This window comes from Rhinopithecus roxellana, chromosome 7, assembly GCF_007565055.1.
Source record: "Rhinopithecus roxellana isolate Shanxi Qingling chromosome 7, ASM756505v1, whole genome shotgun sequence".
Classification (NCBI taxonomy): Eukaryota; Metazoa; Chordata; class Mammalia; order Primates; family Cercopithecidae; genus Rhinopithecus; species Rhinopithecus roxellana.
In genome coordinates this window covers 64,883,646-64,907,755 of record NC_044555.1, presented here as the reverse complement: position 1 = coordinate 64,907,755, position 24,110 = coordinate 64,883,646, and positions in this window count along the sequence as shown.

Here is a 24,110-nt window from a genome sequence, read left to right as displayed (position 1 = left end):
AGACATGCAAATTATTATGCTTTTTGATATGACTCCAGTATCAGCCACCGTCTGCCTGAAACCACAGGGAGAATCGCCTAGCTGAGCCCAGCCAATCCCAGAACCATAGGAGATAATGATAACTGTTATTGCAGTTTTATGCCATTAGGTTTGGGGTGTCTGGTTTCACAGCAATAGAAAACTAGGATGAAGCTGGACATTAGGAGTTAGAAGTTTGGGTTCTATGGCAAGATTTGCCACAACACACCCACTTTAGACTCTCAACTTATCTGCCTCTAAAAACACAGAGGTTCAGTGGTTTCTCATGACCTGTTTGATGGTTGGTTTTACATTCACATATAGTCGTAATCAGTCACTACTCTGTAAAATGCTATGAGAGATCTAGGGGATCCAGATGACAACTTTGTGCTCCAAAAGAAATGAACGTCACATTTCCCCTGGGCACCTGTTATTGCGGTTTGCTCATGGATTACCTGTAGATCGTCTATTCTTGTTAATTACAAAACCAGTGGCTACCTGTATGTTTTTCCAATACCTCCTTCTATTTGTGAAGTATTGACCAATTTTCCATCTGAACTCGGCACTGACTCCTCTGTAAGTAGCTGTCACATTGTTTTCTGTTCATAAACTTCTTTAAAGTTGTGTATATCAGTGGTTCTCAAACTTTAGCATTCATCAGAATCACCTGCAGGCCTTGTTAAAAACAGAGTCCTGGATTTCAGCCTCAGAATTTCTAATTCAGTAGGTCTGAGGTGAGGCTTGAGAATGTGTGTTTCTAACAAGCTTCCATATGATATCAATAGATACTGCTGGTCCATGGACTCTGCTTTTGGTAGCATGGTAATATATTGTTACCTCAATTTCTTTTATTTCCTTTTCAGCCTATTACAGTGTGGTTTTCTCCTCTATCATGGTTCCTGTGAAGGTCACAAATGCTTTTGCAATAGTTAAAACTAATGACTTCTGCTCATTCCTGACCCTCTTTTGACATCTATGCATCATCAAATGCCACTGACCGCCTTTTTTTTTCTTGCAATGTCCTCCTTTGTCTCTTGCTTACACACCTCTCCTAGTTCTGAACCTGTCTATGGCTCTTTCTCTATCTCTTTCCCTCGCTCATCTCTCAACGATTGACATTCTCTAGTGTTCTCTTCTTGATCTTTTTTCTGACTCCACCCTTTCTTTCTGGTTCCTATTGTCATCTACCACCTCCACACCAAAGTCTTCTGAATTTATAGCTCCTGCTGTAGCTTCTCTCCTGATGTCCAGGCCCATATTTCTGCTAGCTGGGTATGCTGTAGGCATTTGACGTATCCCAAACCATCCTCCCCACTTCTTTGGTAAACCTGTGCTATATCCCTTATCCCTTTAGACACACAAGCTAGTTATCTCTCCCTCAGAGCCAACAGTCATCAAGTCCTAGCCACAAACATCTCTCTGATGCCCCTCTCCTCCTTCCCCTCACCTTTGTTAGGGTCCCCAGTATGCCTGGACCATTGTCATGGCTTCCTAAGTGCTTTCCTTGCAACCAGCCTGTTTTCTTGCCATTCCATTTTTAACACCATTGTCAGTTAGATTTCTGACATAGAGACCAGATCACTTAATTCCTTCATTAAAACATTTTAATGACTTTCTGCAACAGTAGCAGAGGCTCTCGTTGCCTCACCCTGCAGTCTTTTTGCTATTTTTGTGGACATTGGCTCCCAGTGTGCCTCCACTCCTGAAAGCCAGTGTTTCTTTGTTGAGGGACTGCCCTCAGGCTGCCAGGGCCATGTTACCTGCATTGTGAGCGACTGTGGGCAGCCCAAAGTGCCTGGGGGCAACTCGGAACCAGTGATTGCTGGGTGAGAGGCTATAAGTCCTCCTACTTCCTTTTCCAATCTAGACAACTCCGAGGTAGGACCTATAGTGTCTTCAGAGTTCCCTTACAGGATTGAGCAGAAGTTGCCCTCCATGAGACTTTGCTTAGTACAGTCCATTGGCCTGGCTTTTGACCCTTCCCTACTTCTTTCCTGGGATTTCCAGGTAATACTTCCTAATAAATCCTTTTCACAAGAATCGTTTTCTGCTTCTGGGGACCTTGACCTAAGACGGGTACTTAAAGGATAAAGTGAAACCTCCTTAACCTGGAAGACAAGGCCTTTTGGAATCTGATCTTAACAATGTTTCTGGATTTATCTTTCATGAGTCTCATCTGACACTACAGCCATATCAAGAACTTGTGTTCCCAGAAAATGCCATGTGCTTTCAGACTCCTGCATCTCTGATTGTGTGTTTTTCTTTGGAGAATGTCAATACAGCTCACCCTTGAAGGCCCAGCCCACACATACTGAAATCTTTCTTCTGGTGCCACCACTCCTGTTCCTTTTGTCCTTGTATTTGTATATTTCCCTGATACAATACTTAATGAGTTAATGCATAAAAATCCACATTCAAATGTGAACCCCTTAGGGCTAGGACTACGTTTTATTAATGTTTGTATTCTCAACGCCCTGCAGAATACTTGATCCTTAGTGGGTATTTGTTATGGGTTGAATTGTGTCCTCCCAGAGAAGGTGTACTGAAGTCCCAACTCCCAGTGCCTCAGAATGGGATTTTATTTGGAAATAGGGTATTTGCAGATGTCATCATGTTCAGATGAGGTCATTAGGGTGGGCCCTAATCCAATATGACTAGTGTCCTTACAACAGCGGAAATTTGGACACAGAGGCATGCACACAGGGAGAACACCATGTGAACATGAAGGCAGAGATCTGGGTGATGCTTCTATGAACCAAGAAACACCAAAGATTGACAATGACCACCAGAAGCTGGGTGAGAGGCAGGGAACAGATTCTCCTCACAGCCTTCAGAAGAAACCAAACCTAGCAATACCTTGATCTCAGATTTCCAACCTCCAGAACCGTTAAGACAAAACATTTCAGTTGTTTTAAGCCACCAGTGCATGCTACTTTGCTGCAGCAGTCCTGGGAAACTAATACAGTGCTCAATAAATGTTGGTTGAGTGAATGAATTTGATGTGACACTTATTTAGCATTTTCCACTTGCCAGGCCCTGTTCTAAGCCCTATACAAATATTAACTCTTTTAATTCTCATAATAGGAAATACTACTATGAGGAAGATATTGTTATTATCTCCTTTTACAGAGGAGGAAATTGAGACACAGAGAGGTTAAGTAACTTGCCCAAAGTTGCACAGTAAGTGATAGAGTCAGAATTTGAAAGGTAGTCTGACTCCAGAGCCTAGGAGCTTTCCTACTATGCTATGCTGAATTAAGATCATCCTTGTAACAACTGTTACACCTGAGGTTCTCAGGACAGCAGAGGCGGAAACTGAGACGGAGAGGGTGAATGACTGAGGTTTGCATGGATGGTAAGGGGAAGAGATGAAAATTGACCCTTTTTTTTCTTGATTCCTAATCTAATTCCCTCTCTACAAACCAGAGGAGATGGGCCTTGAGAGGATCTCATGATAAATACTCACATTTGAGAGTCATTGCCACTAGACTGCGTACCAGCCAGTAAAAACAGGGCGGGTAGTTGTTGTCAGGGAGACCTGGCTCCTCGCAGGGGAGGGCGCTCTGTCGCTGGTTATGGGCTAACAGTAGTCGTGTAAATTTTCATTCTCCGTGAGTGTAACTTCCATGACTGATAGTCATAGGTAGAATTGCTTGGGCTTTAGATTTGTGGACCTGTTGCCCATAAGCCACATTTTCATATAGAATACATGTCTGAGGAGAAGTGGGCATGTTTTAATCTCATGAGTTACGGTGCTGCCTCACTCTAAAATCTCTGAGCCAGCCTCCGATGAGTGAAGAGGTTGCTGTGGTGAGGGAAAACCCACCCAAAGCCTGACAGCCTCCCTTCCCCGCTCCCCGCTCAGAGGCCAGCATTTATTTACTCGGTACGAAGGGAGGATGTTCTAATCGGTTTTTGAGGGCCCTTGCTGCAAGAGTGGCAAGAAGAGATGTGCAATTTTGGCCTCTTCAGTCATGATTCCCAATTGCTATTGGCCACCAAGTGGCTTAGCAATGGATGTGGTTGCAAAAGATGATGGTGGTGATGGTGGTGGTGATGGGGTGTGTGTGTGTGTGTGTGTATGTATGTGTGTGTGTGTGTGTGTGTGCCTCTCCACAATCAAGTGGGCTCTGCATACCAGGTCTTTTTAATGATACGTTTCTTTGAGGTTAGCCAAGTGTGAGAAAAGATGTGCTTGCTTAAAAGTTTCCAGAAGAATGGTGCTTGCTATACATGGATGGAAACTGTTGGCCAATAAAATGCACAAATTACAAACAAGCCTTGTGCCAGAAGGGAGTGCTGTGGAGCACAGACTGGTGATTTGAGGCAGGGTGCAGGCACAAATCTGGGTAGGTGCTGGTTTGAGAGGGGTGGCTGGTAGATCGAGAACTGGGAACTGGGTGGGAACCGGAGTGGAGTTGGGACATGCATATGCATTCTGGGGCTCTGCGGATGTTAGGATGAGGACCTGGCCAGATGCCAGGAGATATGTATGATACAAGAGGGGAGCACAGAAGCCAGGTCTAGACAAGGACAGGAGCTCAAGCAGAAGGATGTTGCAAGAAACAGGGAACAGGCAAGTGGTGGGCTAAGTACAGTTTTGTCTACAAGGGGAGGCAAAGGAAGCACTGAGCCAGGCAGAAAGACCCCCGAGGACTTCACCCTCTCTGGAAGGATTTTTGTCATTATTGTTAGGGGAAATTTTGTGGTGGTGTTATCCCCATAGCCCACAATGCCTTAATTCTAAAGCCACACCATTCTTTACCTGGCTCCCAGAACATCATCCTCTCTTGGTTTTGCTCATCCCCTTGACCACATCTTCCCAGCCTCCTTGTCTCATTTGCTTTTCGCTTTCTCGACCTCTCAGCCTCACAGTGTCCCAGGACTCCTGGGCATGTCTTTTTCTCGTCTCCCTCTATTCCCTCCCCAAAAGTGGCCCCATCCAGTCATGTGGTGTTGAATGGTATCTATGCACTCAGAACTCCCTGGTTCCTATCCACAGTGCATGCTTTCCCAGTTGCTACTCAATATTTCCCCTCGACACCAAATAACATCTCAGACTCAGCCAAGTTCCCATCATCTCCTTGCTTGAGCCCATTCCTCCTGGTCTTTGGAATCTCAGTTCTGGCAACTCCATTCTTCCAGTTGCTCAGGTCCAAAACCTTACATTCATCCTTCAGTTTTTCCTCTCGCCCGGTCTTGCAGTAAATCCCATTGGCAATACTTTAAAACATAGATGCAGAACCTGGCCACTCTCCGCCCTCTCTAGTCCCACCCCACCCTCTCAAGCCTGGATCACTGAGGCAGCCTCTTGAGTGACTGCCCTAAGAGCTTGTTCTTAACGTGGCAGCTAAAGTGCTCCCTTATTATTATTATTTTTTTTCAGAGACAGCTGTCTTACTTACGTTGCACAGGCTGGTCTTGAACCTTGACCTCAAGTGATCCTCCTGCCTCAGCCTCTGGAGAAGCTGTGATTACAAGCACAAGCCACCATGCTGGGCTTAAAATGCTCCTTGTAGAACATGAGTCAGACCATGTATATCCACAACTCACTACCTTCCAACGGCCCCCAGCTCATCCCAAGGAAAGCCAATCATCACAGTGGCACACATGACCCTACACAAACTCCCCTTCCCCCATTGCCCCTGTGACTTCATTTCCTACCACCCTCCCCATTGCCCCCCTGGCTTAGTCATGATGGCTTCCTTGCCCTTCCCCCAATAGGCTAGGCACACATCTATCTGAGGACCTTTGCCCTGGCTCTTTCCTCCCTCTTCTTCTTTAGGACTTGACCCCAAAGTCACCTTCTAGTGACACCTTTCCAGACCTATTAAAGGCTGAAACCCTATTACTCTCTCCAACCCTCCCTAGCAACGTTCCCTGATTTGTTGTTATTCATAGCACTTTACAATCTTGCTATATATTTTACTCCCCCACTAGAATGTAGCCTCGATGAAGGCAAGAAATTGGGGCAGTTGGTTCACAACTGAATTTTTAATACCTAGAAGGCCTGGAAGAGTGATGTGCCTGATAACAATTTGTTGAGTACATAACATTAATTTTCTTGGATCTTAATCTATGCTGTTAGTGACCAGTATATTCTTTCCTTCCTTCCTTCATTCCTTCCTTCCTTCCTCCTTCCTTCCTCTCTTCGTCCTCTCCTTCTTTCTCCTCCTTCATCCTCTCTTCCTTTCCTCACATCTCCTCACTCCCTCTTCTCCCTTTCTTTCTTAACTAAATAATGCTTACTCTACCTTCAATTTCTGCAGTGCCTTTTAGTTTGTAACACTCTTTCACATAATCTTAACCTATCTTGGCAATAACTGTGGGAGGCCAACTGAGCATCCTCCTATGATTGAAGTATCAGCCTGAGGCAAAGGAAAATGAAGCAGGTATTTTAGATGGCCCACAGTTGATTCTCTGGGCTCAGGTGCAGGGTTGCTTACCTCCAGTTGTGGTTCATGGTTTCCAGTCCCCTAACAGCCTTTCAGCTCCAGTGACCACATCTCCCTGCTTCTCTGCCCTGGACATGCTCAGTTGAGCAAAAGTGCAACTCAGAGGTACAGGGGGAGTTAACGTCCCCAGGGCAACCCTGAAACATGGGGGATGAGAGTTGGTAGATGTTGTGGATTGAATGCTTGTGTCCCTCTGAAATTTATACGTCAAAGCCTTAACCTTCAGTGTGATAGTATTTGGAGGTGGGGTCTTTGGGAGATGATTAGATTTAGATGAGGTCATGGGAATGGGGTCCCCATGATGGTATTGGTATGCCTATAAGAAGATGAAGAAATGAGACAGAGTTCTCTCTCTTTCTGCCATGTGAGGACACAGCGAGATGGTGGCTGTCTGCAAGCCAGGAAGAGAGCTCTCACCAGCAAACGAATCTGTCCCACCTTGATCTTGGACTTCTAGCTCCCAGAACCGTGAGAAATAAACACCTGTTGTTCAACCCACCCATTTCTTTGGTATTTGTTATGGCAGCCTGACAGACTAATACAGTAGGTAAATACTCAGCCTTCCTGTCCTCAGACAGGACAATTCTAAGGCATGTTGCACTGGGTTTCTGGAAGATTCTCTGGAAGGATTGAGCCCCAGCTGCCCACAGGGGTAATGTCCTCATAACACCTCTTTTATCTGCTTCCCTCACTTCCCTCCCCACTTCCCTGATCCCTTGCTGTGCTTCCTGGGATCACCTCCCAATCAAACCACCTGCATCTAAGTCCTTTCTGAGACACCTAACCTGATGCAGAAGGGGACACCAGGTTTTTCTGATGATACTGAGAGACCCTTCTGCGACCCTGGACAAGGGCTGCCAGATGTACAAATAAATACAGGACTCCCATTTACGTGTGAATTTTAGATAAACAACAGATACATTTTTAGTCTAAGTTCTGTGCCATGTTGGTGGCATATTTATACTAAAAAATTATTGTTTGAGTACTTTTATACTAAAAAGTCATTGTTTATCTGAAATCCAAATTTACCTGGGCATCTTGTATTTTCTCTGGCAACCTGAATCATGGTTGGAAAGAAGAGTGAACTAATTAGGAAACTGGAAATGATTACAAAGTCCTGGATTTTGTGTCATTCTGGACTGGATAAGGTAGATTTGTGAGCCTTTTAAGCTTTATCATACCTAATCTGGGAATGGTTTGCACCCCATCATCCTCTTGGGCACCCTGTACAGCTAACTGCATGTGAGGACAGTCGGGGAGAAACATCACTCAAGGAGGTTAAGGAAATGAGCACAATCCAGGGGTCTGTTCCCTGAGGTGAAAACCCTAGTGGCCTTCAAGGCTGTAGTCATACATTTCCCAGGTGGCCATAGAAGGAGTAGCAGTATAGAGTGCCAACAGCAGAAAATGGAAAGTCTTAATCACATTCCTTTCTTTGGCTGCCATCAGCATGACAACAGTGAAATTGTGTTTCAGGGGCAGGGGTCCCAGCCAACCTGCTACTGGTTACTTCCCCAAAGGGCCTGGGACCCAGGACTGCATGAGTGCTGGATACTAACTCTATGCCTCACCCTACTCTAAGCATTTCAAAGAGATTAGCACATTTAATATAGCAACAACTCAATGAGAGAGGTAGAACCTCACTTTACAAATGAAGAAACTGAGGCACATTAAATCACTCAGCTCTGAGATGGGAGATCCAGCATCCAGACCCAAGCAGTGTGACATGGGTGATGTCACTTCTAGTCACTGTAACACACTCCTCAGAACTGTTCCTGGGACCATGAAATAGTGCATATAAAGGACCCAGCCCAAAGTCACTGCCCAGGTGGAGTCTGAAGGTGTCCATTCTTGATATGGTCATTATTTTAATATTACTCTTATCCCCATATTCTCTTACGCCCTGAAAATGAGAGTCAGCCTGAGTGATGCTGACTGTAGAGAGGCCAGGCTCGTCTGTCTTCCCGAGGACTCCTGGGCAGCCCAGATAAACTTTTCAATCCCTTGATCCCCTTCACCGAGACTGCAGTCGCCTCCTGCCTCCATCTTGCAGGCCATGAGTTTATCACACAGTCAGAAATAGCTGCCAGGTCCCCTGGAAAACAAGCCTGCAAAAGAAGCCTGTGAAGCACAAGCTCCAGGCAGGAGCAAACCAAACAACAACCTGCACTGCGGTCAGGCAAAAAAGCCCCTCTGTGTTTGTTATCAATGCTGACACCAGGTGCTGGGATGGTTTTGGTTTTGGTTTTCTTTTAACAGTGCCTTGGCTGTTTTTATAAGAGCTGAATTCTGATGCTAGGCTGGGCAGCTAAAGTAGAATCCACCCAATATTCCCCCTCCTTTTACAACTAGCTATAGGGAAGTCCTGAATTTGGGCTCCAGATCTCCCTGCTTTCAGGGTACTCCCATTTGGCCTCTGCCTTGCCCTCGTCTTAAGTCCTAGAGTGTTGCTAACAGGGGGAAGGTAAGGACACCGACAGGGTGGGTGCCTCTGTATACTGTTGGTGCCCTACCCTGTTCCCTCAGCCTGTTCAGGCTGACTCCTAACTGCCAATGTGTATGTCTCTTTCCCTGATGGCTTTCTAGAAACTGTGGACCACTACACTGCCCGTGCACACGGAAGAATTACATGACTATTGCAAGCTAGTGTATAAACACCCCAGCTCCATGAATGAGATAACTTGGATAAGGTTGTGTGTTCTCCACCAGTGCTACTTGAAGTGTGGTCTCCAAGCCAGTGACAAGCTGTGAAATGTTTATTGCTTGTACATTTCAAGGTAGGTACACAAATGGAAAGTTGGTGTTTAGGAACGTTTATAGCAATTTGACATTGCTGTGACATTTTAATTGCATTTTTACAAAAGTATCCATTTATAACGGATTGATAACAATAGCAGACAACCTGGTACTTTCCCCAGACAGCTTGAGAAGCACTGGTCTTGCTAGTTCCTAGTTTCCCTAGTAGGATTAAACTACAGTTGCCCACCGTGCCAGCTGGCTTGATAATGCACCTTTGACTGGCTCCCTTTTGTTCCTTGTCTCACTTTCCTACCCCGCTACCAGTGTTTCTTGCATTTCTCAAATAAACTATTTGCATTTACTTCTTTGTATTGGGGTTGGCTTCTGGGGCAACCCAAACTCGGACACCCTCCCTTGTATAAGGCTGCCCACGCTGCCATCTGCTGCCTGGGGCATGTCACTGGTGGCTCCTTCATTTTTTCCCCCAAGGAATTAGGTAGCCCATTAAGGATGATAAAGTTATCTGCCCACCTCTGCATTTCTTTCTGCATCCATGGCCTAAGGTCATGAAGTCACTGCCCTCGGTGTTCTTTGCTTTTTCAGAATAACACACTGGCCACAGCTGACAGAAGACACACTTTCAGACAGTTGGCAGCCAAAAATCATCAATATTCTGCTTAATATTGAATGCCCCCCACTGCATCTCTAAGATGGGCTCTTACAGGGCAATGTGGCTTCAAGATAAAGGTCTGAAGCATGCCCCGGGCAACAGATGGTGGCATTGGTAGCCTTATACAAGAAAGGGTGTCTGACTTTGGGTTGCCCCAGAAGCCAAAGCTGAAACAAAATTTATAGGCTAGAAGGGCCAGTTAGAAAAACCTGTTCTTTTTCGGAAGCCACTTTTGCAAGCACGTGGAATGCTTTTGTTCAGATACAAAGCACCCAGGCTCAGTTTGTTATGCCCTGAATCATTTTCCTGTGGCTCAGCGCCTCCCTTGACGTGAGCGCTATTATCCCTCTGCCTGTTAGACCACGCTCTCTATCTCTGGGCTTGCTCCTTGGTTGTTTACGGATTTCTCAATCTGTCTGCTCGGGCTGAAAGAGACCCCGCCGCCCATAAAAACTCTGTGGTTCTAAATCATTTCTCTCTCTCTTTCACTCAACTCAGCCCCCAAAACTCTCAGAGCCCAGAATTAAAACCATCTTGAAATCCAAATTTGTACTGCTCCATCTAGCAAAGTAATTTTACCTTTAGCATTTCGGGGTTGTTTATGTCGGCACTTTAGACATACCTGTTGGCCACTAGTCTTCAGTGCTTGCCCTACTGTAGTGGTCTGGAGTAGAATGATTCTCTTGAAGCTTTTTACATATTTTGCAAATAATGTCTGTCCTCCCAACTCGGCCAGGCTGGGGTCAGCAGGCCACTTGCACAGACATGCACACTGGCTCTTAGGAACGTGTTCAATTCTGGAGTAGGGGCTTGCTGGCACTAATGTACATCCATTTAGAAATCCCTCAGTGAGAATGTGAGTGAGTCTAGCACCGTTTCAGGGACTGTGGCCAAGGAGTGTAGCTGTTTCTGTCTGGCTGGGGGAAAAATGAACTATGATCAGTAAGAGCTACTGAGAGGCAGAATAGGAGGAGGGGCAGAGGTCAGACTCTGGGGCTGATTGCCTGAGTTCGGATTCTGGCTCTGTGTGACTTTGACAAGTAATCTAACTTCTCTGAGCTTCACATTCTTCAACTATAAAAGGGTGATAATAGCAGCCCCTGTCTTAAGGGATTGTCTTGAGGATTTCAAGAGTTAATTTAAATGAAGTTTTCAATGCCTGAAAACGTTAGCTGTACTATTACTATTAATACTATGACTGCTCTGTGATGTTAAGTAGAAGTGATAGAGAGAAAATAGGAGTTAAGGTGGACTTTGGTAATCAGAGAAGTCTTCCTGGAGGAGGAGGCTTGACCTAGGCAAGGGAAGTTGGGTAAGATTCTATGAATTGTGGTCAGAGGTCAGACTAACAGACTATTTTCCAAAGATGACAGCCAACAATGTCTCTTGAGCTACAGACTCTTCTACAAGGTAACCTTGACCCTCCTCCCATTGAGAGGTGGGGGTCTATGTCCTTTCTTGAATATGGAGTAGGGGGCTTATGACTGCTTCAATCAATAGAATCCAAGGGAAATAATGCTGAGACTGGGCCATAAAATGGCCATGCAGCTTCCCCCTTATTTGCTAAATCACTTGCATAGGAGGCCCATGAGATCTGAGCTGCTATGTAAGAAGCCTAATTATTCTGAGGCCACCATGCTGTGAGGAAGCCCAAGCTATGTGGACTTCCTTCTGTAGGTGTCTGCCTGGCAGTCTTTGAGTCTTCCCAACCCAGGAATCAGACATGGGAATAGGAACCCTCAGGTGATTCCAGATTTCACTCCCCAGCTGCAAGTCACCCTTAGGCTTGAGTCTTCCCAGAGGAGGCTTCAAACATCCTAGAGCAGAAACAAACCAACTTTGCCATGCCCTGTCTGAACTTCTGACCCGCAGAACCTCTGAGCATAATAAAATGATTGTTGTTTTAAGCCACTAAGTTTTTGAAGGTGATTAGTTACCCACCTGCTTGTTATATGCAGTGAAAAGGCAGTTCTAATGGCAGGGCTGGCATGAGCAAAGTGAGTGAAGAAAGCACAGTGGATAAGGACAGCAAGGAAAGGGGGCAGCAGTGGGGACCATGTCCTGTTCCTTCCCACCCCTACCCAACACCATCTCATCATTCTACAGTAGGTAAACATATGGAAGGTGATTCATGATAGTTCATGAAAACATCTGTGCAACTTTTAAAACATCAACTCTGGTTCAATTCATTCTCTGACAGGGTGAAAGTTGCAAAGAATATTGCAATAAATAACACGAAATGCGTATTGATATGGTTTGGATGTGTCCCCACTGAAATCTCAACTTGAATTTTATCTCCCAGAATTCCCACGTGTTGTGGGAGGGACCCGGGGGAGTTAATTGAATCATGGGCGCCGGTCTTTCCCATGTTATTCTTGTGATAGTGACTAAGTCTCACGAGATCTAATGGGCTTATCAGGGGTTTCTGCTTTTGCTTCTTCCTCATTTTCTCTTGCCACCGCAATGTAAGAAGAGTCTTTTACCTCCCACCATGATTCTGAGGCCTCCCCAGCCATGTGGAACTATAAGTCCAATTAAACCTTTTTTTTGTTCCCGGTTTTGGGTATGCCTTTATTAGCAGCATGAAAATGGACTAACACAGTACATTGGTACCAATAGAGTGGGGCATTGCTGAAAAGATAGCCGAAAATGTGGAAGCTGGGTAACAGGCAGAGGTTGGAACAGTTTGAAGGGATCAGAAGAAGACAGGAAAATATGGGAAAGTTTGGAACCTCCTAGAGACTCACTGAATGGCTTTGCCCAGTATGTTGATAGTATTATGAACAATAAGGTCCAGACTAAGGTGGTCTTAGATCAGATGAGGAACTTGCTGGGAACTCAAGCAAAGGTGACTCTTGTTATATTTTAGCAAAGAGACTGGAGACATTTTGCCCTTGTCCTAGAGATCTGTGGAAGTTTGAACTTGAGAGAGATGATTTACAGTATCTGGTGGAAGAAATTTCTAAGAAGCAAAACATTCAAAAGGTGAGTTGGGTGCTGTTAAAAGCATTCAATCTAAAAAGGGAAACAGCATAAATGTTCAAAAAATTTGCAGCCTGACTATGCAGTAGAAAAGAAAAACCCATTTTCTCAGGAGCAATTCAAGCTGTTTGCAGAAATTTGCATAAGTAGCAAGGATCCTAATGTTAATCCCCAAGACCATAGGAAAAATGTCTCCAGGCCATGTCAGAGACCTTCACAGCAGCCCCTCCTATCACAGGCCCAGAGGCCCAGGAGGAAAAAGTGGTTTTATGAGCCAGGTCCAGGGTCCCAATGCTGTGTGCAGCCTAGGGACTTAGTGCCCTGTGTCCCAGTTGCTCCAGCTATGGCTGAAGGGGACCAACATAGAGCTCGGACTATGACTGCAGAAGATAGTAGCCCCAAGCCTTGGCAGCTTCCATGTGGCATTGAGCCTGTGAGTGCACAGAAATCAAGAATTCACAGAAGCCTGTGAATTCACAGAAGTCAAGAGGTTTGGGAACCTCTGCCTAGATTTCAGAAGATGTGTGGAAATACCTGGATGCCCAGACAAAAGTTTGCTGCAGGAGTAGGGTCCTCATGGAGAATGTATGCTAGTGTAGTGCAGAAAGGAAATGTGGGGTCAGAGGCCCCACACAGAGTCCCTACTGGGGCACTGCCTAGTGGAGTTGTGAGAAGAGGGCTACCATCCTCAAGACCCCAGAATGGTAGATCCACCAACAGCTTGCACTGTGTGCCTGGAAAAGCCACAGACACTCAACACCAGCCCATGAAAGTAGCCAGGAGAGAGGCTTTACCCTGCAAACCAGAGTTGGGGAGCTGCCCACGACCATGGGAACCCACCTCTTGCATCAGCATGACCTGGATAGGAGACTGGAGTCAAAGCAAATCACTTTGGAGTTTTAAAATTTGACTGCCCCACTGGATTTCAGACTTGCATGGGCCCTGTAACCCCTTTATTTTGGTCAATTTCTCCCATTTAGAAAGACTGTATTTACCCAATACCTGTACCCTCATTGTATCTAAGAAGTAACTAGCTTGCTTTTGATTTTACAGCCTCATAGGTGGAAGGGACTTGCCTTGTCTCAGATGAGACTTGGTACTGGACTATTGGGTTAGTACTGACATGAGTTAAGATGTTGGAAGACTGTTGGGAAGACATGATTGGTTTGGAAACTTGAGGACATGAGATTTGGAGGGGCCAGGGGTGGAATGATATGGTTCGGCTGTGGCTCCACCAAAATCGCAACTTGAATTGTATTTCTCAGAATTCCCACATGTTATGGGAGGGACCCAGGGGGAAGTAATTGAACCATGGGGGCTGGTCTTTCCCATGATATGCTGGTGATAGTGACTAAGTCTCATGAAATTCAATGGGTTTATCAGGGGTTTCTGCTTTCACTTCTTCCTCATTTTCTCTTGCTGCCACCTTGTAAGAAGAGTCTTTCACCTCCTGCCATAATTCTGAGGCTTCCCCAGCTACGTGGAACTGTAAGTCCAATTAAACCCTTTATTTTGTTCCCAGTTTCAGGTATGCCTTTATTAGCAGCGTGAAAATGAACTAATACACATATGAAATAAACTAAAAGACCTTGAGGACTGACACTTAAGGTAACCTATGTCTCTTGGGGAGTCAATAGTTTGTCTTGGGTCAAAGTGTAGAAGTCAATCTTCTTGGGTTCAAAGTCTGCCTCTATCACTAATACCTGTGTGACTATGGACAGATTACTTAACCTCTCTGAGCCATTTAGTCACACTGTATATTGGGGATGGGTCAACAGAGGGTCTTACGGCAGTCCCCTTGATCTGACCGTACTCTGAGGCCATGTTTTACTGGCAGCCTGGAGGCCATTTATTACTTTGATAGTATTTTGCCAGGAAAGATCAGGGGTTAAAAAAAGTTTTATATTTAAGCCCAGCAAGTCCTGGCTCCTTTACATTTTGTCTAAATTCTGCATATAAACTGAATAGTTCTTTCCTTAGCTCTTCTTTACTCTCCTATACTTCATTGCTATTCATCTGTTGTTTAAATTGCTAGTGACTGGTGGTAGAGATTTTAGATAGAGTGGTGATATGGTTTGGCTGTGTCTCCACCCAAGTCTCATCTTGATTTGTGGCTCCCATAATCTCCATGTGTTGTGGGAGAAACCTGGTGGGAGATAATGGAATCATGGGGACCATTTCCCCCATACTGTTCTCGTAGTAGTGAATAAGTCTCATGAGATCTGATGGTTTTATAAGGGGTTTCCCTTTTTGCTTGGCTTTCATTTTCTCTCTTGTCTCCCGCCATGTAAGATGTACCTTTTGCCTTCCACCATGATCGTGAGGCCTCCCTAGCCACGTGGAACTGTGAGTCCATTAAACCTCTTTTTCTTTATAAATTATCTGGTCTCACCTACGTCTTTATCAGCAGCATGAAAACGGACGAATACAAGTGGAAAGGAGAATGGAATTGCAGCAAAAGGGAGTAACCACGCTGAGTTGGGACCTATTAAATCAATAGGTATGAAATTGTGGTACACAGGCTATCAGCCGTAGCATCATCTTTGGTACTTGTTAAAAATTCATATTCCCAGGCCTCTGGTCAGACCCATTGAGTCAGAAGGAGCTATGAGGGAGGAATCTGCATTTTATGGACATGCATAAGTCAACTAAATGTAAAGACATTGCCTTATATCAGGCTTTGTAGGTACTTACTTTCTTCCACTTGTGCCCAGACTTTAGTCCTAGGATTGGTCTCTCTACTTCATTTTTTTGTCCCCTGTATGGCTCTAGGTCTGGACAGCAAACAGATGGCTCACTCAAATAAAGTATGCCTTTCATAAAGAGGTGCCAACCTAGGAGAGTGCGGTACCCCAGGCTAAGTAACAGTGGGGAGTTGTCACCACCAGGAGGAAGGGGAGCTACAAGTTATCTGAGCTTGGAGAACCTCAACACCATTTGGCCTATTTCCTGAAGAGTTCCTTTAATGTCCCTGGGTTGTTTAGTGGAAAGGTCCTATGCAGGGGCTCTTAGGCTATGGAGTGGGATCTTCGTGCAGTGGGGCCAGGTTGGGGGATGAAGAATCGGGATCTTTAACAGGTGGCCCCAGGGGACTGTGTGGAGAAACACTGGCCCAAATTGTCCTCAGTCTCTCTTGTTGCTGCCTTTTCAGGATTTTTCTGTCTTTTGGCAGCTCTGAGGCCCTCCTATCTAGGCAGGAAGGGGAGCCAATAAATAAATTCACACTATGGTGCTAGAGAGTGATAACAGTTAATCCTTTCCAAGGACAATTGCTCTTGGAGAAAAAGGATGGCTCATAGAAAAAAAGAACGGTTTAACTAGAGAAAAAAGGTGTCTCCTGGAAGAATACCACACTTTGGCACTGGAGTAGGAGCAATTTATAGGCAGCCACATCTTAAACTTTTCAAATCAGACCGTCTTCTGTTCTGTGAATCTGATGTTAACCATGTTCCCTAAGAGGCTTTCCAATGCGTCCTACTCATGGAAGCTCCATGAGGGAAGGGATATCTTGGTCTCTTTTGTTCACTGATAAATTCCTATAACCTGCCACATAGCGGTGCTCTGTTATGTGTTTGCTGAATGAGTGAGTGAAGGAAGGAATAGATGAAACATCTCTTCAGGAACCTGGCTCCTGTCTCAAGTGAGACACACTTAGTGCCTCCCCTCTCCTTGTGGCCTGCCTCGGATTGAGCTGAAAAATGATTTTCATACACATTGCCCTCATTATAACATCATCCCTCAGAGCGAAGCTCTCTGACCACCCTGAAGACCTGTATTTAATGTGATGAAAGGTAATTTAATGGAGTTGAGGAGAGCGAAGCATAAAGTGGATAGCCATTTCAGAAAAGCAAAGCAGTCTGTCCCTCCAAGAGGAAAGGGAAAAGAAAAGAAAAAAAGAGGAAAAAATTCAACACCCTCCCCCAGAAGAGAGTGGAATAAGAAGATGTTTTGGTCAGCTCCATAGGAAGGCAAAAATGAAAGCCAGATAAGCCCAGAAGCCTCCCCTCCCCGACAGCAGATAACTAACTTACCATTTATTTACCTTGGAGCTGATTATGTACTGGGTTGAGGCAGGCAGGGAGATTTTATTGACATTTGGTCTCCCTTCACACATTTTTGCAACAGCCAGACATCAGGGACTGAGCTGCAGGATATTAAAGGATTTGGAAAAGTTATCAAGGAATGGGACATATTTATCAAAGCCACAGTGATATTAGAAAGCTGGGCTGTTGCTACACCTGGGTCTGTTACTTGATTAAAAAAATAATAATGATTCATCCTCTGGCTGGCTTTTGCACCTGGGTGAATGCTGAGCGGTTCTGTAGGACCACCCTTGGCCAGGGATTTGCACATAAAGACCAAAGTGGGCCTGGCAAAAATTGTAGGTGATAGATCACACTAGTGGCTGGGGGGTGTGTGCCTACACCCATGCATGTTCATGTGTGATAAAGTCTTGTGTTTGTCAGGAAGCTTCTGTTGGTGTGTTACCAGACCTCCCTGGGCCAGGCCAGGTTACATGATGGTCTTCAAATATGCCTGTGTACTCAGAGCATCTTTTATTTCTAAAAAATAACTGGTAAGAGTTTGTTGAGTGACGGAAGGATTGATGCACAAGGGGCTTCATGAGGAGTCCCTAACCTGCCTTAACCACCGCATTTCTGGTGAATAGCAATTATGTAATACAAGGACTCTCCATCTTTTAACACCAGCAAGTAAGAATATTTCACGAGTCACCAAGTCACCTCTATTTAGCTCTCCCCCCAATTTTTCCACATGAATTATTCAGTGTGTGACTGTTTCAATATGTCTGTCTTTGAAAAAAGTGCTGGATGAACTTAAAGCAGCAAGAGGAAGTGCCTGCTTTGCAAAAACGATACCCACCTGCATATTTATCTTAAAAGGAAAGCCTTTAATGCATTCACTCAGGTGAAAATATGGATAGCAAGGACTGACCAATGGCCATGAGGATCCACGGGGTTAATCCTGGTTTTGCCATCTGATTCCAATCCTTCAGGCCTGGCTATAAATCGCTTGTATGTCTGGGTGATAAAAAGCAAATACAAATTTTCAAAAAGTTTAACCTTGCATGGTATATAACGAGAATACATAATATTCTCAAGCATAAATATGTCTCAAGACAAACTCATTGCATATACCCAGAATACATAATGGAGCTTATCGAGACATATTTTTCCCCTAGAAAGAAAAAGCCAGAAATTCTGCAGTAAACTGTGTAGTTTCTGCAACTCAGAATGGGACCTGTGCCTCTAACTCTTGATATCCTTCTAAAATGGCATGAAGTCCAGCTGAGGGAGAGGATGAAATCTGGCTGAAGCTGGAGGACGGGAGACCTGGGACTCCAGCTGGTTTCTCGGGGAGCTTGGCTAAAATCATTTCATGTGATTGACTTCTAATTTCTGCATCTGGAAATAGAGGATGCTGATCCAGAAACTGACGTTTTCAAAGGCAGTGCTTCTCAAAATCTACTGGGCAGGAAAATCCCTGGGGAATCTTGACAAAATGGAGATTCTGATTGGGTAGGTCTGGGGCGGGGCTTGGAATATGGAATTCTCCTTTTTTTTTCTTTTCTTTTTTCTCCTTCTTTCTTTTTTCTCCTTTCTTTTTTCTCTTTCTTACTCTCTTTCTTTCCTTCTTTTCTCTTCCTTCCTTCCTTCTTTCTTTCTTTCGACAGAGTCTTGCTCTGTCACCCAGGCTGGAGTGCAGTGGCACCATCTCGGCTCGGCTCGCTGCGACCTCCATCTTCTGGGCTCAAGCGATTCTCCTGCCTCAGTTTCCCTAGTAGCTGGGATTACAGATGCATTCCACCATGCCCAGCTAATTTTTGTATTTTTAGTAGAGACGAGGTTTTGCCATGTTGGCCAGGCTGGCCTTGAACTCCTGACCTCAGGTGATTCGCCTGCCTGGGCCTCCCAAAGTGCTGGGATTACAGGTGTGAGTGGAATTCTCCATTTCTAATATGCTGCCTGGTGATGCCGATGCTGCTGGTCTGATCTGAGAACCACACTTTGGGTAACATGGTTCTAGCGTTCTCCCCAGATCAGATGGACTCAGGCAGTGACTCTCACCCTTGGCTGCACATTGCAATTGCCTGGGAATCTTTAAAAAAATGTCATTGCCCAGACCACATCTCAGGCTGATTAAATCAGAATAATCTTTGGGGATGTGACCCAGGCAACAATATGTTTTAAAGCTCCCCAGGTGATTCCAAGGTGCAGCCAAGGTTGAGTAGAACTGGTTGAAGGTACCACATGGCTGCACAGACTTTGATGGAGCCAGCTGTCTTGAGGTTTGTGGTATTGTCATCCATACTTGTGATAATCCAACAAATGGAGCAGATACTATTTACTGACATGGTAGTCTACACCATGCAATGGTGTCATAGAATCACGGCCTCTTCCCTGAACAGGTGAGGATGCTGAGCCTGTTTGTCCAGGAGACCAAGGCTGATGGGTTCCATGAACGTCTACAGGTAATGGGATGACAAAGTGAAACTTTTTTTTTTTGTAATGCTTCTTACCAAAGGCCAGATTAGTGGTTGCCAATGCAGATGCGTACATGGGCTGGGTGGGCAGCAGAAATCAGAAATCAGAGCTAGATGTTTGCGTATTTAAATATACAAGTGTAGCCTCTGAGAATTATGCTCTTTCACATTTCGTAAAACTTATGGCTGTCTTTTCCTTTATTTTCCTGTTTTTGATAGAGACATGAGTACAAGAGAAATGTGTATCTACTCTAAGAAATATAGTAGGGCAAGGCAAGTGCCGGGGTGGAGCCAGGTTTATGTGGGACCTGAGGTTTGTACAAATTGGGGGACCCTCTTTAAAAACTGCACAATACTTTTAATTTTGGAAATTTACAAAATTGTATAACTGTGAAAAGATATTGCTATCTATGCCTGAGGATGTGGAACAGGGTCCTTATAGTGAGGGGATCTGAGGTTTAAACTTTGTTAGCTTCATGGGAAATCTACCTCTGGTACAAGTGGGAGGTGAAAGACAACACAGGTGGAATTTTAACACACAGTACTGTACTGTGTACCTTAGACCAAAAATTTACGGTAAAAACAAAAACACACTGATAAAATGGCCGAGAATGTTTAATGCAAATAATTCCACGGAACAGATGAGGTCTTTAATGATGTTGAACTGTGACAGCAGCCATAAGTAAGACACAGGTGTACTAGACCCTTGATACTCAAAGTGTGGTCTATGGAGCAGCAGGAGCAATAGCATCACCTGGGAGCTGGTTAGATGTGTACAATCTCAGGCCCCAGCCCAGACCTACACAGTCGGAACCTGTGCCCCCTATCTGACAGGTGTGCACATTAGATGTCGAGGGAATATGGATGATGACTTCGAGAACATAAGAAAAGAAGGAAGGTAGCTATGAGTCAGTTTGTTTATTAGTTCATTTGTTTGTTCACTCATTCATTCCTTTATGCTTTCAATCAATATATATTCTCAGAGTGCTTCCTTTATGCCAGGAACTGTGATATGCTAGTTACATGGGATTAGGAAAGAGACTTGCAGCACTCTTTTATCAGTTGGCTTTTCCAATCCCCACATTTTTCTTTCCCTATTTCCCCCAACCCCAGAAGGCACATCTTCACACATGCAGCATGATGGCTAGTGCATGACATTTGGTCCAAACAGAAACTGACTTGTTGGACTGCAAACAGCTAGATGGCTGTGTGTGCTAAATGCCTTAAAGAGCCTGGCACAGTATGTGGGGCTGAGGTGGTGTTGAGTGGACCTCCCTCGAAGTTCATTAAAACTAGACAACGGGAGCGACCTTTTGAGATGGGTTTTTGAGAGTCAAAGGGAATGACTGCCTTACAGTGTCAGCCCTAGGTTTCTACCCTGGCTTTCAGCTTCTAGGTAACTCCCCACTACCTAATTCTTTTGCCTTGAAATGCAGGGGAATGAAGGTTAAGGGTTTGGGCTCTGGCACCTGATTGCTTGAGGCTTAGGATTGCGGTTCCACCATCCACTGGATTTGGGACTGTGGGGGAAGTTAGGGCAATTCTCCATCCTTTTTGCTATAACATGCATGTGGTAATAGTACTTAGTGGTGATGTGAGTCGTGGCGAGGTCATGCACAGACCACAGAGAAAGTGAGCCCCATGGTAAACATGAGCTCCTGCTAGGGCCATATCAGTCACTTGCAAGTTAGTATGAGTCAGATCTTACAGCAAAACTTTGATCAGGGTGAGGGGAGAGGGGTGAAGCTATAGGGGAAGGGTCCTGAGATAGATGAAAGGGCCAACTCCCTACCAGCAGCACAGTTTAGAGAGGAGCCGGTGCAGAGAGCAGGGTGTGAGGTGCCCCTTGCAAATGTGAGGAAGAAATAGCAATGTGCAGAATTTCAAGGGCTAAAAGCTGTGCTGGTTACCTTCTGGTGAAGGCCAGCTTCTGACGCCTTTGTTCCTAGCTGGCTCTGTGTTTATGCAACAAGACATCAAACTTGTGTCCTCTCATTAACCCTTTGTTTCTTCTTTGTTCCTGATTTAGAACCCCCACACTCTGATTATTTTTAGAGCTGTGAGAAGTCAGAAGTCACCTCTGTTTACAGAGGCCCGCTGCCTTCAAAGGCATAAGGGGAGTGCTAACAGCTCTCTCCTCACCCCCTGCCCCGCCCTTTGCAATACATTCTGGGGCGCTTTGCTCAACAGAAGAAAAATCACAAAGGAAAGCAATCTTTTCTTTCTCTTAGATGTTTACTTTCTGCATTTCTCTTGACCTGAGTGGGTTTAAAAAACATACACACACACTTTTATGCTTCCCCTGCAAAGTGGGGAGGAATCAGGCGGACTCCAACATGAGTCAGTGTTTGTGAAGCCTTTGCATTCTACCCTTCCCTCACCACCTTCTAGTTTTCCTTCTGCCTTCTCCCCAGCACACCAAATTGTTAGCCTCCAAACCAAGGCCAGAGGGCCCTGAGCAGCCCTCTGTATTAGGGGTACCCTTCAGTGGACAATTCCAACCAGATCCTAAGCCCCCCCAGTTTGAAAAGCCATGGCCATAGTATTTCCTCATTTCCACGCCTAGAAATTTCTACTTTAGTACTGTAGAGTGAAGGAGCTTAGAAATTCTGTAATCTAACCGCCCCATTCCCCCAACAAGGATTCCAAGGCCCAGAGAGTGGAGAGGCTTTTCCTAGGATACAAAGCATGACAGTGTCACTGTGGCTCCTGATCCCCACGGGGCTCTTCCCCATGGGGCCTTTCCCATAGAACATAAGGTTTGTAAGTATGAACCCTATATATGCAAATTATGTTGGAGACCTTTTCCCAACGTATTTTTGTTCTTTCCCATTGTTTATGGATTCTTCTGCCATGGTTTCAAAATTATGTAGTTATGCTTATATTCAATGATTAGTCTATCTATCTTCCCCATGCAAAGGTTTTGGATTTGCATCTCTTTCCCATGCAGTGGTCTTCCGCATGGTTTTAATGTTGCCTCTGAAGGGTAGTAGAATATGCCACTCACAAATATGCCACTTTGGGATATGCCAAAGTGGCATATTTGAGTTATCCTGAGGGATCCCCCAGGTGTTACTAAATAAAGCTGCTTTGAGCACACAGGGAGCCAGGACAAGTAACAGGACTGATCAGGGTGTGTGAATTAATGCTACTTAGAGAGAACATAGGGGCAAGTGTCTGTTCTGGTGTATGGTCAGTTACCCTAGACACCAGTGTCCAGGCTCCCCTGCCATTTTATGTTCAAAGAAGTATGCTCTGCTGAAATTGTGGCCATGCTGGGTACACATCTGCATGGTTCGATGTGACCAGAAGATTCTGTCACTTCTTTTTATGGTGATGTGTTTACACTGCATCAGGGTAGGGTCCCAGAAATAATAGTCCTACAGCTCTGAGACCATCTATGCGAAAAGACACACACACACACACACACACAGACACACACACACACTCTCTCTCTCTCTCTCTCTCTCACACACGCATGCCTTTGAGTACACAATGCTCCTGTTCACATCCACACATACCACCACAGAGCTCACATGGATGATGAAATCGCAACTGCCACACCACTGGGTGTTCTTTTCCCACCTATCCACATGCATATAATTTGTGCAGGGAAATCTGTCTCCTCTAGATTTGGGGATCAATGCCACAAAATGTCAGTCTCTGAAAGGGAATGTGATTAAAAACCTGCCTGGTATACATAGCATTAGCTATCTGTAGAATATTCTGTGAGCTGACCAATGTCATAGGCACCATTGCAAGTGCTTTCCACAGGGGCTCCTTTAAGCAGAGCTGTTTTCTGCCACAGTAGCTTTGTGATCTTTGGGAAGAAACTTAAATCTCTGTACCTCAGTTTTCTCATTTGTAAAATGACAGTAATCATATCCACCTCTTGATATTGTATGTGTATGGTGGAGGATTCACGTAGAATAATAAGACAATGTGAAGACACTCAAATTACATCTGGCCAAGGGAAGGACAACAGCAAATATTAGTTCTTTCTTGTCTTTCTGATGAGTTAAGAATGCTTACAAGTATGTTGCTAGGATAATATGGTGAATTCCCCGCCTAACTATCTCAATAATTAGCTATGTGACTTTGGGCACGTCACTTTATCTGTACCTTAGTTTCATTCACTCAGGCAGGTAGGCACTAAATATTTATGGAGTGTCTACTAAGGGCCAATCATTGTTTTAGGTGCTGAGGAAACAGCAATGAACAAAACAGACACAATTTTGGCCCTCATGGAGTATATAAATGAATCTGATGAATTATAAAACAACCAAATATGTCTTTCAACAGAAAATAGGCAGTCTTCATAGAGTCCAAAATGTTAGAATGTGTCAGTCTTAGTGTATCTAAAAAGGTGCTGAAGTCTGTTCAATTCTCTGTGCTATGATTCATGTTTCCAAGGTATATCTGTTAGGAATCTTTTGATTTTAAATATCAAAAGACTCAACTCAAACCAACTTAAACCACAAGAGAATTGGCTCACATAACTGAAAAAATGTTGAGCAGAAAGGTTGGCTTCAGGCACAGTTTGACCCAGCAGCACAAAACTCATGCTACCAAAATCCTGGTTTCTCTTCATCTCTTTTCTCTGCATTATTCCATTTTGACTACAATTACACATGGCGGCCCCCACTTGCCCCAGGTCCCTCATTACGATAACCAAATGCTACCCAGCACCAGATCTTAAACGACGTTCGTGTCACACTACCCAGGGGTTTTCTCAGAAGTCCCA